Here is a 10086-nt window from a genome sequence, read left to right on the forward strand (position 1 = left end):
TTTTTAGTCTTCCCTGTCCATCCAGAGGAAACATTAAACAACTCAAGAAGAGTAGAGGAGGGACACCATAGCTAAGACTTTCCCAAGGTTTCCAAGTATGATGAGTTGGGAATGTCCTCTGTGTTCTTGGCAATTAACTTTGATATTCCTTAACTCTATCATCATGACCACCAAAACCAGGTCAAACTTCTTTATCTTACATTCACATGGCACCCATAGCTCTCTTTTGTAGCATTTACACTTTTCTATTGACTTGTAAAATGATTTGACAACTTCTTCTGGCTCCATTAGAGCAGGAACCTGACCGGTTTTACTCATATTGCACTTCCAACACTTCGTACAGTGTCCAGCACATAGTAGGTGCTCGACAAATACATGTTGAATGAAGAACGAACAAAAAATAAAAACATAATGCTTTGTTTTATTCCTTTCCTCACCACCCAGTAACCTAATATCAGAATGTTTTGTTTAAATTGAACATTGAAATCTGTAGAACAAGTTCATCTTATCACTTTGAGAGATTCACCTGCCCCATGCCAGCCAATGAACTACACCCAGTATCAATGTACTCACAAAGCAGCTCTGGCAAGGACTCCACTTGAAATTTCTTTGTATGACCATGAGGTGAGTAGTACACAGATTAACTTAAATTTTGAAATCTCAAGCTTTAGGAGGCTTTAAAACCCATCAGCCAGACATCACTATAAACATTTGGTCATTACGCTTTCTGATCATTCTGCCAATTTCCCTTACTATTCTGGCTATCATATATGCACACACAGCAGATCAAAGGCAGACCCATGTGGACACAGGCTGGTAGAGCCACTCCTCCTAACTAGGGCAGGGATTGGAAGTGAGAGGAGCTTAAATGGAAGGTCCAGTCTCCCCGTGTTCACTAGGGGCTAAGTTAGGACCATTGTGACACAGTAGAAGCTGCTCAGGAATTGATTTGAATGGGACAGAGGTCTTAAGAATGTTGAGTCAAACCATAGTCTTTGACCCCCATCACCGTGCAGTCCTTCTTCGAGAAAGTTATCTGACCCTAGAGTGATTCATAGCCTGTCAGTAACTGGGAAAGCTAAATCTGCACAGATGACCTAGTTGTTGCCCTACGTGCATCCCGGAACGTGACATGAAACCTGGTGTTACTGCAGAGACTAGAACTTTTAGTGATTGCTTTATTTGTTTAAGCCAAGGCATAGAAAGAATGATCTCTCCCCAGGTGGAAAAAGGACAGTGTGACTTGGCACCTTAACTGCTCTTAAATGCTTTGCAATCTTCTAGTCAAGATCATTATCTGCAGGCTGGGTGTACCAGAAAGTAGAGTCGTCTCCACTGACATCTCAGCAGGGATTATGATCCTTTCTGCTTATGGAACCTGAGAAAGCCAGGCCCTGGGAAAGAGCCGAGACAGATTGCTTGCTTGAGAAACCAACTCATCAAACAGGACTTAGTTTAAGTACTTGGTCTAAGCTTAGGTCCGGGGTGGGCAACCCCTGGCACGCGTGCCAAACATGGCACGCCAGTAACTTTTGCTGGCACGCGAAACCCTCTCTTATAATCTTCCATTTACAATTTTTTTCTTAATATGGACTTTTTTATTTTTCAGATAAATTCAGTGTAGGTGCATCTTAGATAAATAAATAATTTTACATAACAAGTTATCTTAAAGACCATAGACATGGATTGACAAGAGAGGGGAAGAGCAATTTCTATGCCTCTGCCTTAACTCTCCCTGCCTTCCTAGATCTGACCAGTGTTTTGGTTTCATCCACATATGCTTGTGAATCTTTGTTCTCAGTGATGAATTTTGTTAAGTCTCATACTAGGAGTAGCCTGACGATGAAAGTAGTAGCTCGTACATATTTCTGAAGGTCACGAAATATAAACCTGATGTAAAATCTCTGTCATCAGTGATGCAGCAGCAAAAGTCCCACTGATAATATCAAACGGAGTCATAAAGTTTTCTGTCGGACTATCAGTGTACATGTATACATTAAAAAATAAATGTATTTTTCATCATCATATACTGTGTTTTTGTCGCTCAAATGAATTTTATTATCACTCACAAAAAGGTTGCCCACCCCTGGCTTAGGTTGAAGTTGACAGTTGCACAGTTGGAATTTCCTGTGTCTCTGTCTTTTTACTACCAAACTTCTCCAATGAGTGGTCTGTGCATACGTCTCTAGGTCTTCTCCTTTACCCTCTGATGTCTGGCTTCCATTTTTCAGTCCTCCCAAGCTTAGCCATCTCCCCTTTTGGATCTGGGTTTGCCAGGACATTCTACAGATGTCTCTGATGTTTCTCTTAAAGGTTCCCTACTACTATCCCTTCCTCCAAGGTCCATGTAAGGGCAAGAGGAAAATGGTTTGTAGCCTTCTCACTTGGCTGACTCTGATGATTGATTGATTGATTTGTATGCTGTGGAAGACAGAGTCAATTCAGCCCCAAGTTCTGAGTTTTAAGAGCCTGAGTATATATTTTGCTTAAATTCCCAGCTGTGTGACTGACCACATGCTCTCAGCGAAAAGTTTGAGGCATCTGGGCACTAATTGGTGGCCCTAAATTACTATCAAAATTTCCCCTTTATTATTTTTCTTCTTATGTCTTATCAGAAGGGTGCACAACGAAAGGGTGCATAGTGAGATACATAGACAGTGGCAGGTTTTATGAACATGTTTGTTGGATTTTAAAGACATTAGGCAAATTTCCTAGGATTCACCAATTCTCCTTTTTGCAGATTCAAAGGTGCCCCCCAAAACTTAAAAAGCTGAAAAACTAAACCTCTACTTATTAGGAAGTATACTTGACACTTTGTATACATAATCTCATTTACGTAACCCTATTGGAGGCATTTTCATTCCCATCAAAATCATATCAACAATCAGTGGTGAAGGTAGGACTCATAGTTATGTTTTTCTGAAGCTATAATCCATATTCTTAATATTATACTATACTTCCCCCCCCCAGTCATACTCTTGATTTTTTAGCAGTAAGTGATATTTTATTTTCTTTCTTCCTTTTGAAACTCTCACATCTTAAACTAAATGTTATGCTCTTCTAGTTTTCCACCTATTTCCTCTTTCTCTACTTCCTTTGCTGGTTTATTTTCTCTTTTTTACATGTTAGAATGTGCCCCAAAGCTTAGTGTTTCTTCAAACCTTGGAAAGATTGTCTATACTCATGGTTTCAATTAACACTTTGACAATACCACCAGATTCTAAATACCATGATAAAAGAGACCAGTTCTGTCATATTCCCTGGAAAATTTTGAACATCTTGCAGAGTTCCTGACATATAGTAGGTATTCAACAAATATTGTTGACTAAATAAATGGCTGAATGGATGGATGAATCACTCATCTGCTGAGATACTGTTTTTCCCAAAGTCTAAACCCATATTTTCAGCTAGCCACTGAATATTGCCACCTTAGTGTCCTGCCCTTGCTATGAAATGGTAGTAAGAGTTTGGTGGAACTACTGGGGGTTTTAATAATTTGCTGGGGCAGCCACACCAGTTTAACTCTTTCATGTTTTCCTTTTGGAGGAAGCTGTATTACCAAGGTGGATTATAAACCTCCTACAGGAAATACCAGTAATAGAAGCCTGGTCCCTTCCAATGACATGAGTTTGAGCTCCTTAGGGAGTGTCAGTGTAGCTACTGAATGGCATCCTTGCTAAGTAGACATAGATGGAGAAGATTTTCTGCATCTTAAGCAAATGGTAGCTCGTTTGAGGGTGGGAGTATCACCACTCTCAGTGGGTAAATGCAGCCTAATGTTGAGTGCCCAGGGAAGCATAATTCCAGGGCTGAGGCAGAGGTGGTTAGGGGCAATCAGGCAGGCAGGCGAGTGGTTAGGAGTGATCAGGCAGGAGGGCAGGCAGGTTAGCGGTTAGGAGCCAGCAATCCCAGATTGCGAAAGGGACGTCCGACTGCCAGTTTAGGCCCGATCCCACAGGGTGCAGGCCAGGCTGAGGGACCGCTCCCCCCCCACTCCATGCACAAATTTCATGCACCGGGTCTCTAATATTACTAATAAAAATGCTAAAGCAGTTAGCTCTCTTCCAGTGTTTGCTCTTAGTATCACTGTTAAGCACTTACTTCCTTATAATTCCATCTGAAGCCTCCTTCATTAATCCATTGTTCTATGTAGTGGGGGTGTGGGGGAGAGGGGAGGAAGTTGTCTTCTTAGTGCCTTCATCCATGGCTGTTCCAGACAGCTCAGCAGAGTGAAAACACCGAGGGCTTGCAAAGTTACTAAATGAGCCTTTTTATTTATTCATTTTGTAAGAAAGTAAAAACTGCAGATTTTCAGCTCTCCCCCCACCAAGGTTTCCTATTTTCTTTTCTTTTTCTAAAATAAAGTCTGTTTCTCTGTGTTTGTGTTTTTTTAAAATATATTTTTATTGATTTCAGAGAGGAAGGGAGGGGGAGAGAGAGCTAGAAACATCAATGCTGAGAGAGAGTCATTGATCAGGTGCCTTCTTGCACACACCACACTGGGGATGGAGCCTGAGACCCAGGCATATGCCCTGACCTGGAATTTAACCCTGACCTCCTGGTTCATATGTCGATGCTCAGCCACTGAGCCACACTGGCTGGGCAGGTTTCGTATTTTCTAAAGCTTTCTCAATTGCGAGAGCTTGCCCCGATGGCTCTAACACAATGTGCTGAGAAAAAATGTGTATGAACCCACACCACTTTCAGTGATGCCAATATATCAGCATCATTTATCTATTTACCAATCCTGTATGAAGTGCCTAAAAGACTGCGGTCTCATCTACATTAATGTGAGTTAGCCTTTTATTTTGTGTCATTGAATAGCATCTATTAGTTGGGCTTTTCTATCAGCTAAGACTGTTAGGAAAGAACCCATCTTGAAACAATAAGTCAAAAAAAGCATATTTGTTCATCCCTTCTGACTCAAAGGCTGAAGGTGAATTCAAGGGCTTGGCTGGATCTAGGTACGGAACGTCACTTTTTCCATAGATACGTCTCTATTAGAACTCTATTTCTATAGCAGCTTTTCCTGCTTCTCTTTGTGTGTTGGTTTCAATCTCTTCAGCAGGAGTCAGGTTTCCTGCGCCTGGCAGTGTGGGAGAAGGGCCCTGACAGCTCTCTCTGAATCAGGAACCTCATACTTGAAACTATCTCTGTGGGCAGGGGATGGGTGTGCCATGATTGGCCAAGCCTGGGTCATGTGCTTATTCCTGTATCCAGAGGGCAGGCAGGACATTGTGATTGACAGCTATGCCAGAACTTCATAGAATAGGAGGTTGGGTGGAAGTGGATTCAATGAATGAGGGGAAAACAACGATTTACTACTACATAATACCAATATGTATAATAATACGAAGTATAAAAGAAAAATAGCTGAAATTAGGAATTTAAAGATCCTTAGGAAATAGCCAAAAAAAAAAAAAAGAAAGTTTAAGTGATTCTGCTCAAGGTCAATGCAAACATACTCAAAGTGCTAATGTGTTAAGAATATCGGTGTCAGGAGAGAAAGTATGTGAGGGCAGAAAGGTAAAAGTAAAAAAACAAAAGATACATATTTAAAGAGTAAAAAGAAAGAGAAACAAGTAAAGGCAAAGGGAGAAAAAAGTAATAAAGCAATGAATAAAATCACCCTAATTAAGAATGGATGAGCAGAAGGAATTGGTGAAAAGGAAACCGAATACGAAAACCTCAGTAAGGGGTGTGAAAGCTTTGTTGTTGTTGTTAATCCTCACCCAAGGATATTTTTCCATTGGTTTTTAGGGAGAAGGAAAGAGAAAGAGAAACACAATCGATTGGTTGCCTCCTGCAGGAGCCCTGACCAGGACTTGGGCCATGGAGAAGCCTGCAACTAAGGTACATACCCTTGACCAGAATCGAACCTGGGACCCTTTGGTCGGCAGGCTGACGCCCTATCCACTAAGCCAAACTGGCTGGGGCATGTGTAAGCTTTAAAAAAGATTACAAGCGATAACACACTTTAAGGTAATGTGGATTTGGTTTACAGTAATGTTTTTATTTCATATTGGAACTATAGGTCGTGATTTGTTTCTTAAGTAAATAAGAAAAATGCCTGAAGAATATGTGAATGACATTAAATGATTGAAGATTAACAGCTAGAAGTAGTTAAGGCCTGGGTTAAAATCACACTTTTTTTGTAAGCTTGGTGAGTCAGAATGATTGTAAGTGCTAAATGGCAATTCTTATGAAGTTCCCTGGGGCAAAAGTAATATCTTTCACAATGCCAGCTTTCACAACGTAAGGTTTTAACAATGTCATTGGAGGCTGGGAAGGGAGATCAGCCGCTTGAAGTAAGTGGATCAGAAGAGGCAAGGGAGAAAATTACAATAGGTTCTAAAACTCAGGAAAACGGAGGAAAGAAGTCTTTTTCAAAGAATTGCTATAAAAAGCACACATGGATCGCTGATATGACATTAATGAATGTCGATCAAAATGAGTTAATTCATTCCATTGTGTGATAAGATCACTACTTAGAGATGCCAAGCAATTAAATGAACTGCAATAATTGCTAAACACCAGGGAATTAGAAGGGCAGAATTACCTGATATCCTGTAAAAGGAATGGCTTTTTTTTTTTTAAAGTGCCATTGGAAAGTGTCACTTAGGTGCAAAGCCCTTAGGTTTGAATTGAAAACAGAATCAACACTTTTCTAGTTCCATGAGGCAGAGGTTACCAGGATTCTCTTAGCCATGAACAACTACTAGAACCCAGTGGAAAGGCAGGAATGTGCAGGCTCATCAGTGTGTGTAAATAAATTCATTCTTAAGAATTGTACAGGGAGGTAGGGAAATAATTTCTTCTTTAATAATATCCTAATACTCTAATATGTTGATGTTACTCATCTCTATAAGTATTGTTAAAATGTTTTATTAAACACTAGAGGCCCAGTGCATGAATTCATGCATGGGCAAGGTCCAGCTGGCCCGCCCCGATCAGGGCCAAAAGGGCCAGGCTGGCAGTGGGGAGGGGCTGCAGGCAGTTGGCTGGTGGCCCCGCCCCCTGGTCGAACTCCAGTTGAAGTCCCAGTCAAGGGGACAATTTACATATTAGCCTTTTAATATATAGGATATTTTAGTTTTATATTAAACATATTTTAGTTTTAGTAAAATGTCAGAAAGAATATACCGGAAATTTATATAAACAATGAAAATAGATATATCAACCTGACAATGTCCCTGTGTACATTATCTTGAACAATTTAAGAATTAACCAATCAAATGCATAGATCGGCATTAGCTGAGATATTTGCTTATCCAAGTTGGGCAAATGCCACAGAATTTAGAGCCAAAGACCTGGAATTTAGAGACAAATTCCCACCTCTACCACTCATAGGCATTGGGCAAGTTAATGTTCCTGAACCTACATTTTCATTTGTAACATGGAGATTTATTCAGAAAACAAATATTTTTGATTGTCTGCTATGTGTAGGCGTAGGTATGGAAATTGATAAAACATTGCCGTCTGGTTTACCAGATGCTTAAATTTTTTTTGACAAATGGTGATAACATTATAATCACGGGATTGTTGAGAAGTTGATGAGAAGAATGAAAGTGTTTACTAAACTATAGATTTTATGTAATTATTATTTATTATTAAATATAGTTAATGAATAAAGTGACTCATAGTTTGCTAATGGGAAGACTAAAAAAATACATTCAATAGACACCAGATAAGCTTTTTTTTCTCTATTTAATGATCCTATTCTTCCCTTTTCAATGTAATATGTTATTGATTTGTTTATTTATAACTTCCCCTCCTAATTCTGTCCTAAACAGGGATTTAAGACTTTTCCAGTGCTGTTCCACTCAGCACCATGACCAATTATGTCTATAATATAAAATCTATTATGACAGTTATTCTTCCCAGGCTCAGTTCTCTCCATATGGAATTGGGAGGTGAGGCAGACATTCCATTTTACTTGGAAGAGCCATCTGCTTTACTATTGCTGGGAGGCCAGGAAACATTCATTCAACTTCTATTGACATCTACTTACTATCCTAGGTTTGCAGCTATCATTTGAAGGGTAAAGACTCCCACCCAGGAATATTCAGTGCCCTGGGGATGTCTATACCATTTTTTTCTTGCCGTTGTATCCTCCTTGTGGTCTCTTTTAGAACATTGGCATCAAACCGATAAGTTTACAGATGGTCATCAGTGCTTCCACTAGCGAGACTTACATTTGACACCAACACAACTACCTGCTTGCTTCAAGAGATTACTTGTTACACTAATAAATTGTATTTCCTTGGGGTAGGGCATTTTGCTTTTCAACCAGTTTTTATAAAATAATACTAGCCTAAATGAACACAGGATGACACACACACAAACACAATCTTTTTATGTTCAGAGCACAGGAAAGAAAAGTTTGTTAATTGGAAAGTTCAACCATACATGAGAAAAGAGAAATAATCTTAGCTAGCTAGTGAGTTCCAATCACAGTGGTATTGAATCATGTTAAAGTAACTTAAAGGGGTTCTATACTAGGACAATATCCCTTTTTCCTTAATTATATTAAATGTGATGGATGCAATTCAGTCTGAAACCAAAAGAAAAATTGTGAGTGATTTTAAAACACATCACTTAAATAGTAGATAAATGGTTGATTTTGGTTTCATCTATAGCCTCAAGAAAGGAAAAAAAAGTATTATTAACTGAGAGCCATAGATAACACTCCTGAAAGAATGAAAGGAACTAGGTTAAATTCACAAATCACATATATAGTACTGCACTGTATGGGTGATTTAAAGGATTTTTTATGGTACTTATGATTATTGAAAATTTTCACTTTACTGATTAACTTTCAAACCTAAGATGCAGCTGTACTATCTACACTAATAAAAGAGAAACATGGTAATTGGCGTACGACCGCTACCCTTTTCATTGGCTAATCAGTGAGTATATGCAAATTAACTGTCAGCCAAGATGGCGGCCGGCAGCCAGGCACTGAAGCGAGCACGAGGCTTGCTTCCCCTGGTGGAGTGAGCTCCCACAGGGGAAGAACCACTCAGCCAGAAGCTGGGCTCACGGCTGGTGAGCACAGTGGTGATGGCAGGAGCCTCTCCTGACTCCGCGGCAGCACTAAGGAGCAGCAAGCCAAGCTATAAGGAGTGAGCAGGCGGGCGGTAAGGAGTAAGCAGGCAGGCAGTTAGGAACGAGGGGTCCTGGATTGTGAGAGGGATGTCTGACTGCCAGTTTAGGCCCGACGACATCCCCCGAGGGGTCCCAGATTGCAAGAGGGTGCAGGTGGGCTGAGGGCTCTCACCCACCGTGCACGAATTTTGTGCATTGGGCCTCTAGTTTATAAAAAGAAAGTCCTTGGTTTTTTTGCAAAGATATGGCCCTCATTGCAATAAAAAATAGTATCAGGCCCTAGCTGGTTTGGCTCAGTGGATAGAGAATAGGCCTGAATACTGAAGGGTTCCGGATTCGATTCCGGTCAGGGGCAGGTACCTCGCTTGCAGGCTCGATCCCCGGCCCTGGTCGGGGCTTGTGTGCGAGGCAACCAATCAATATTTCTCTCTCACATGATGTTTCTCTCTCTGTGTCTCTCCCCTTCCCTTCCACTCTCTCTGGAAAAATATCCTAGAGTGAGGATTAATAACAAAATAGTATCAAGTAGGAAAGTAAAAGGTACTTAGTAAAATTATAAGTAAAATAACAGAATTCTATAGATTTAAAAGAACAAAAATTAATCATACAGTTCAATACTAAAAAGAAACCTAATATATCACCAACAAGTGGTCTCCAAAGAAATTTTGGGAAACATTAGGTTGGTAAAGCCAAAGATGCTTCTTTGTGGACATATCAAAAATTCTGCTGAAGCCCTAAGTCCCTAATGCCTGTCTCGGAAGCCATGTATGCTCTAAGAGGACATTCTCTTTACACCCATTAGAGCAAATAGTATCATATTGATGAGGTAAAGCTGAGCTAATGCAGGAAAGTGCAGAGGGCTCACTGAGTGACATTGGTAAAATTTACAATTTTACTTGGGTAATATGACTTCTGAATTTTATTTTCTTCATCTGGAAAATGGCGTAATACCTTCAAGCGTTATTATAAGAATTAGAT

This window comes from Myotis brandtii, unplaced genomic scaffold, assembly GCF_000412655.1.
Source record: "Myotis brandtii unplaced genomic scaffold, ASM41265v1 scaffold187, whole genome shotgun sequence".
NCBI classification, from domain to species: domain Eukaryota; kingdom Metazoa; phylum Chordata; class Mammalia; order Chiroptera; family Vespertilionidae; genus Myotis; species Myotis brandtii.